The sequence below is a fragment of the Eubalaena glacialis genome, chromosome 6 (assembly GCF_028564815.1).
Source record: "Eubalaena glacialis isolate mEubGla1 chromosome 6, mEubGla1.1.hap2.+ XY, whole genome shotgun sequence".
NCBI lineage: Eukaryota > Metazoa > Chordata > Mammalia > Artiodactyla > Balaenidae > Eubalaena > Eubalaena glacialis.
The window spans coordinates 144,436,190-144,444,819 of NC_083721.1; positions in this window are offsets into that span (position 1 = coordinate 144,436,190).

Here is an 8,630-nt window from a genome sequence, read left to right on the forward strand (position 1 = left end):
TGTCTGAGTTAAAACTCTACCTAAGTCCTTATACCAAGTCTTCTGAATCTGTGCCACAGTACATCCTGACTTTAGGAAGTTCAGATTGCCCTAGGTCAATGGCAGCTGTCCCAGGGTATCCTGAAGGGCAATCTGACCTTGTAAAAACAGCATCACTGACAAATTCAACCAGAATCAGATCAATTTGTGGGGAGTGTTGGTTTTAATTATTAACTATGCCTTCATGCCAGATTCCACAGTGCCAAGTTTAAATTCAATTCTCCAGATTTGGTTCAGTTAGGGAACAGATAGGAAGAGCTATTTTAAAAGGGTGTGAAATCTAGGAAATTCTCACTGTTACCTCTAAAACTTGCTCCTCTATTGGGCTGAGTACAGACACCGCTGATGCAATTTGTTGTTGTTGTGTTAGTAATCAGTGGCCATCAGCCACCCTGAGTGAGAACTATGAGTTTCAATATTTGACAAATTTTGGTACCAAAGTCAGGCATCAAAAACAGGGTCATACTTGGAATCCGTTCCTGCAATCTACAGCTACAGAATAACTTTGACATGTGTTCAGCCCAGAAAGTACTTAAAAGAAACTGTCTCATCTCGTGGTTCTCAAAGTGGGGTTCAGCACCAGCAACTGCAGTATCACCATCACCTAGGAATTCGTTAGAAATGCAAATTTTCAGCCCTCCCCCTCAATTGATTTCCCTTAATGTTTTTTTCTCCTAAGAAAATGAACAAAATCTGCACAGAAGGACAGCTTGAGAAGGGGAAGCACGTGAGGTCATCACAGAACTCATTTGTAGATATTAGGCACCATAAATAGATTAATGATAAGAAAACACTGAAATTATCTACTGTGGTTCAGGAAGAGCTGGAGAGTGGTTCTAAGATCAAGTTGGGAAATTAAGCCACAAAATTCTGTTCAGGATGGACTCAGATTCCAGGTTAATTTATGCTCCTGGGTGTGTGGTGTGAGGAGGGCATGTCTTTTAATAGAGAATGCTCACAGTTGTCTCAAGGTTCTAAGAGATTCTTAACTGTATTTTCTTTTTGGAGAAAAAAAATCCAGACACCTTTCTGATGAGAATCTGTTCTTGGAATGAGAAAATGTGTCTTTGGCTTGTGTTTTCATTTTCACAAGACTCTAGGTTTATACTTTCAGTTAGAAGATCCAAGAGAAATGAAGAATTATCAGGACTCCTCTTCCTTCGATGTGTCCTCCGAGACAGCAAGCACCTACTTGTTTTTTTTTCAACAAGAGATAGAAGCCAATTTTTCAAATTTATACGCTATTGGAGATGGAAGGAAGCTTAGAAAACATCAAGCACTTTTTAAAGGGAATTTCATTTGCATTTGGGGTGGGACATTATTTCATGGGGAGAGACCAACCTGTGTTAAAGATATTTAATATTTCTGGCCTTTGATACAAAATGCTAAGAGCATCCCCCAGTTGTCATTATGACAAAAACCTCCCAACATATTTCTAAACACCCTCTAGGGTGGTGCCTTAGCTTGGGAGCTTCCTCCAGCCCCATGGTTTTATCATTGAAGAAACTGAGATCCAGTTGGTTAATGAAGAACCAGTCTTTGACTCTGACTTTCTGACCCTCAGCCCCACCTTAGCGTAAGTGCCATGAACACAAGAATTTTTGTCTGTTTGACATAGAGAACAGACTTGTGGTTGCCAAGGGGGAGGCGATGGGGGAGGGATGGACTGAGAGTTTGGGATTAGCAGATGCAAGCTAGTATATATAGACTGGATAAACAACAAGGTCCTACTGTATAGCACAGGGAGCTATATTCAATATCTTGTGATAAACCATAATGGAAAAGAATATGAAAGAGAATCTATATATATGTATAACTGAATCACTTTGCTGTACAGTAGACATTAACACAACATTGTAAATCAACTATACTTCAATAAAGTAAATTAAAAAAAAATTTTTTTTGTCTGTTTTGTTCACTGCTGAATCCCCAGGGCTTAGCACAGTTTTGGGCACATAGGAGGCACTCAATAAATATTTCTTGAATGAGTAAATGAATGAATGCGTAGATGGGTGACTATATACTCTAAGATACCATCTCCAAGATCCACCAAAAACAAAGTGATTGACTATTGATGATTTCCAAAGGCCTTAAGCATAATCAGCTTTCAGGTAACCACAAAAATAAGGTCCATTATCAGAGATGAAGGAGCCACAGAGTAAATGGGATGCTTCAAGGCAGACCTACATTGTCACAGAAGCTTAACTTCCAAATTAAATGCTTAAATACTCCACTGATTTAAGATGTACAGTATTTCCATTAGAATAATAATACCACCACTGAGATTTTGAATTTATGTGCATATTTATGGAGTGAGCTGTCTATTGATGGATCATAACGATGACATCTCTGCTACAAAAGATTCCAAGCCTGGCACCACAAAATGGCCCACACTATTGGAATGATGCCATGGGTGCAGCACCCAACATGCTGTTGCCTCTTGGGAACTGCTAATTCCATGAATTGCTTTTTAAAGGGTGTTTTCTTTATTCATTTCCCCAATTAAAAACATATCTAAAGATTGTTCCATGCTTTTAAGTTCACGCAAGAATATTTTTGTGTCCTTTGAGAGGATATTCAATACCTTTTTACAGAGTATACAGAGCTAGCTCAAGGAAATAGCATTTGCTCAGGAAAAACGTTTTGGAATGTGCCAGGCTATCATGGTATGGTTTGTTCTACATTCTACTGGTATTTCATCTTAACAACACATCCATATTTGGAATCTCACCTTGCCATTGTGAAGCTAGGTTGAGTGTTTTCATATGACAATGATTTTCAGTTCATATTTAATATCTGAGTGAGGCAGGTGAAGCTTAGGAAAGCAAAGGGACATTGGCCATCTTGAAAGCTTTGGTCTTAGTGGTAGATATCTGAGCTTCAGTGACCAAGACATCGGGGACAGCAGGTTACCCTTTCTTTACTATGTATATTTGGAAGTTGATTTTATTTGCATTGCATTTTTAATTAGCTTAAAGTATCTGATTGTCCTCATACACATACCATTTTCCTTATAAAACTCTGATTCTTATCATTTTTTCAGTCTGAGAAACTGAGAAATGTTGAAAATATATATATATTATATATAGTATATTATTCAGGATGGTTTAGATTATGTTGTGGTAACTAACACCCTTCCAATTCTCCAGTTCACCCTTTTGAACAACAAAAGTTCATTTCTCATTCAAGTCACATGCCCCACACCCGTGGGCTGGGGTCTCTTTTCTACAAGAACTTACAGACCCACCAACCGGCACATATGTCTTCTCTAGTGGTTGAGGTAGAGGAAGAGACACTCGGAGGATCATGCCCATCTCTTTTGCCCAGAAGGGACTACACCACACTTTCCACAACCCACTGGTCCAAAATAGTTACACAGTTCCTTCAGCATGATAACGGGGTGGTAAAATGTCATTCTCCAGGGTGCCTGAAAGAAGAGAACAGACATGAGGAAGGACCAGCATCTCTACCACAGATAACAAGAACTAGCTGCCACTTTCTGCCAGGACAATTCCCCGAGCTAACTGAATTTCACAACCAATATGTCCAGGCTCCAATATTGTGTAGACTATAGGAAATAAAAATATTTGACTGAATCATGTTTGAAATTTAGTTTCCTTCTGTAAATCATCTGAGTCCAAATGGTATGTTAAAGAGAGATGTTATCCAATCCTTTATGGACTCGGATAGGAGGGATAGCCTGCCCAGTGTGTACATATAACTTTACATATTCCCACACAGTGGGTTCCAAAGCTAACACCAGGTCTGCAGCAAAGAAGCATTTCTTTACGCTTTTGTTTTAATAACTGAATCCTTCACATTCTCCCACTCATTGGAAGGTGAGAGATATTAACTAAATGTCTGATTTACCTTTCTAAATCTCAGACTGATGCAATAATTTTATCAGTCTCTCTAAAAATTGCTTCTTTTTCCAATGTTCTTCTGTCTATGTCCAGCTGAATAGGGGGAGGGATGTGTGATTTACATACCTCCAACATTCGTGGGGAGAGGGTTGGTGCCCCAGCCTGCTCCTTGGGCATGGTGGGTATGTAGTTTATTGATGTCTGAGGTTGTGTCTTGTCTTCATAGACAACTGGTCCTGTTGGTTGGCCTCTGCTGTTGGAATCTGCAGCACCCATGGGCTTCTCTTTGGCTCCTGATGGTTAGCCATGCCTGACTTGATCTCCTCCAGGCTCACATTCGACTCCTCTGAGCTCTGGTGGGGATCTGCCCTTGGGGGTCCACTGCACAACCCCTGCTACAGTAGACTGGCTACAGTGACCTCCTTGGGAGAACACTGTAGCCATTTCTGGGGCTGGTGCATACAGCACGGATTTGGGAAGATAAATGTCAGATCCTCCTGCTTTGTCACCATGCTTGGGTGCCAGATTTACTTTGGTGTGGTTGTATTCCAGATTAGTGAAGATAATCTGTAAAGTGGCCTACTCTCAGAATAGTAATTAGACTGTTGGTTGGCAGGGAGGGACATCAGAAGAAGAGCTTCTTTCTGCCTTTAGTATTACCTCAGCTCTCGAGCAATCCTCTCCCTGTCCTTGTCAAGCTGTGGAGACTCGGTCAGGAAGCAACTGCTGATCTGACTCTCCAGCGGCTCACTCTCTGCCTACCCACAATCCCCTGGAGTTGGAAAGGGACAGACTTTCTCTCTGCTTCTTCCTGTTTGAACTTCTCTCCAGCCCATCAGGTCTGGCTTTTGATATGCTACACGTAGACAATTTTTTCTTAATACAAGCTTGCCTAACTTGCAAGATGATTTTCTTGCTGTAAAATCTTATATTTGAACGTCAGAAGCTAAAAATTACCTTATTTTCTGTTTCTGTTCCCTGCTTAGCAGTCCTCATTTTCTCCCTAGGAAGATAAATGTCCTAAGTCAACTAAGGTGACGGACCTGTACTTGAAAAGACAAAGGAGAAAAGCACATTAATTATTCTCCACATATCAGCTCTGCAACACATATGTGCAAATTAGAGAAAATGAATATACTTTTGGTTGGAAACTAGTGTTTCATTTACTCAGTACTCCCATAGATGTTAGAATCGGTATCAGAGTTTGGAACCTGATTTTGTGTGTGTGTGTATGTGTGTGTGTTTTACTTCATTTACCCAACAAACATGTTCAAATAATCTATTATATGTCAAGTCTGTCCCATAAATAACACAGCCCATTTCCTCCTTGGGTCTCAAAAATCTATTAGTTGAGAAACTCAAACTCTCATGCAATCGGTGCACTTGAGAGGTGTGTAGATGCACAGTGAGAGCACAGGAAGAAAATTTAACTCCACCTGGGGATGTCAGGGAAGTATCCCCAGAGAATGTGACATTTTAGACAACTCAAAGGATGAAGAAGAGGGTGCAATAGGTTGGTGGTAATTTTAAGCAGAGGGAGAGAAAACAGCACATGTAAAAGTGCAGAGGTCACACAAGGCATGTCACTTTGGTGCTTCTGTGTGGCTGGAAGATATGCTATTTTGGGTACAGATGGGGGCGGTTTCAATGGTGGTAGGAGATGAGGAAGAAAATATAAGAGAGACCAAGGCCAGACTTAAAAGGGCTTGTTCAATATCCAAACAACTTTAGCTTAATCTCAGGTGATATATGTGTCATTAAACATTTTTCAGCAGGTGGTAATGTCTCAGATATTCATATTTGAACTTAAGGAAAGTCAGTGGAGAGGATGAATTGGAGGAGGTGAAGCACGAAGACTGGTTAAGCGGCGATTTGATTAAACTAGACGTGGTGGTCATTGGTGCTTTGCATCAAATATTTCCAGCTTTCTTTCTTCTGGGTGTACAGTATGACTCCGCTCTCAGGCTGCCTATGAGGTTGGGTGTGGCTGTGTGACATGCTTCAGTGAATGAAATGTTAGCTGAGGTGTCATGTGTCATTTCTGGGTGGAAACTTTAAGATACAGTGTGTGATTCATCTTGTGTTTTGACCCCCGCCCTCGTGATCACGGTGTCTTCCTCAGCCTGGGTCCCTGGGTGATGACGGTGAGCAGGGCTCCAGGTGATGCAGGTTGGCTATGCCACATGAGTAAGAAACTTCTGTTGTGTTAAGCCACTGAGATTTGAGGGTTGTTCATTATCATTGTGTGACCGAGACCATCCTGACCACCAGGTCAGTGGCAACAGGGGCCACAACTAATACTATGCAGCAGCAAAAATGGAGAGGAGTGACAAGTTCAAGAGATATTAAGGTGGTCAAAATGACAGAATTTAGTGAGAGAGTAAACGTGTGGAAGGAGGATGTGAAGTCTAGAATGACAGCCACATTTCAGACTGGTTGGACCATGCCTAGCCACTCATGTGCACTCATTTTGCTTCCCTGTTGAATCCAAGTTCTTTGAGAAAACATTTTGTGAGACTCTTTTGAATTCCATTTGGTATACCCATTCTCTGACCCATACCTCCTGCTCCAGCTCTCAGATGGAATGAATTCTGTGTTTTAATAACAGGTGACGCACAGCTTTGCTACAGCATATTTGACAAGTCAAAGATATTTACAGAGCATTCTGTTGATGGTCACTTTCTCCAGGATCCACAAGAGAAGTGACCTTCTAGAAACATTAACTAATACAATAATTTTGTTATTGGCTTTTACACATTTCCCTCCTCACTGTTCTTCTATTAGCCTTGTAGGGAGACTCACAAGTCAATCTACTATCCTCTGTTTTGTTTTGTTTTGTTTTGTTTTTGCACATTTTGGTCACAGTTTTTGCTCAAAGTATTGAATAGAAGGAGAATTTAGGCTTATGTATAAACTTAACTTACCCACCATGTCCCTCTTCCATTACCAGGGGTAATGAAAAGTTGGCAGGATTTTTCTTTAGTAGAAAAATGAGCATCAAAAGGAAGAAGGCAATTCTGCAAGAGGAGTTGATTTTAAAATATTTTTAAGTTAAAAAAATGTTAACAAAGAAATAATGTAGGATCCAATTCACTATTTTAAATAGCACATGGTTCTTTCAGGCAATGTCCAACATCCTTCTGAGGTAGAATTTTAAGAATCACAGAAGGAGAATCTGTTCTCAAATTCAGGTTCTAATGGCACCTGTCCATGCAGCCAGGAGCTATGATTCAGGGTGTGGTGTAGACGGGGCCACTGAGGAAGTGGGTCTGTGGAAACCCACACACACCCAGCTCCACCTCCCCATCACCGGCGCCCTGAGGCTGCTTGCATTTAGGATTGGAGCTGAGAAAATAATGGAAATGATTTCTTACATTTAAGGGCTCAGTTTACCACTGAAATTGCTTTTCATCTAAATCAAGCAGCAACTGATAGCACAGAACACTTAAACAAAATTAAGCAGGAATCTCTCACGTTTTGAGAGGCACTTAGGTATGCTATATTGTTTTTCCCTTCCCTCCCTCCCTTCCTCCCTCCCTCCATCCCTCCCTCCCTTCCTTCCTTCTTTCCCTCCTTCCTTACTCTTTCTTAAATAAAACTCACCCACCCCAATAGAAGAATACCCTTCACAGGTTTCATGCATCTCCTCTGGCACTGTGGATTATGGTAGAGAGAGGGATTGCTATTTCAGGGGGCTGGGGCTCACATCTTCCCCCTCTGTTTACTGCTCTCCTTTCTTGCAACTTGAACTACCTCCTATGCATTTTAGGATGTCAAGATATCAACAAATGTTAATAGTATCCTGGATAGAAGTCATTGTATTTAACCTGCGAGATTTCGATGTTTGCGTGTGGTATGTGGGTCTGAGCATTCACACACATCTGTACAAAAATTAAATCCGTACACCATACGGGAAACAGAATTTCTGGGCAGAACCAACTGTCGGATAGACCTCCTCCTAAAGCAAACAATAATCGCTTTAATTTTTGTGGCTAGTACAGTTGGCTAAAATAACCTAACCAGATTTGACTGAACATCATTGAAGATTTTTGTGATGTGGGCAGCAGGGTTGTTGAAGTGTTGCCAGTGAGTGGAAGTGGTTTTGTGGCCACTGGGCCCCTTGCCCACCTTTCTGGGGCCTAATGGTGCAGATGTGAGGTATGAGGGAGTCCGGTCCATTGGAACGAGAATGGGGAGGCGGGGAAACAGACCAGAAGAGCTAGAGCATCTCACTGCCCGGACCATTTGCAACAGACAGCAAGAAAGTCCATTAAAAAGATGGTACTGGCCTAATATATCTCGGCCATCTAGTTGCCTTAGGCAAAAAGTACTCTCAGTGTATTTTACTGCTCCTCCAAAGCAAACAATTGTTTAATTAGTAAAAAATAAAAAAGCTACTTACAGAAGGAATGATTGAGGGACGTATTTTCCACTTAAGTAATACTGAATTAAAAATGGCCTCTCTCATCTTGTCTGCTCTCATTCATTTGTAACAAAAAAGCAAAGACACATTGTGAAACGCTCGGGATTGCTGACTCCATCCTTCAGAAAGGGATTCACAGTCAGCTGGTTACGGAAAGCAGGATGGGAGCTCTAAGCCTTTACCAGGGATGGCAAGTGCACAGTTAGAGAGACACTTAACTAGGTGTCCCTTCTGAATGGCCCATGATGGGTGATGCTTTTCTCAGGAACAGCCTGGGGACCGGGCACCACAGGAAGGAGGGCAGG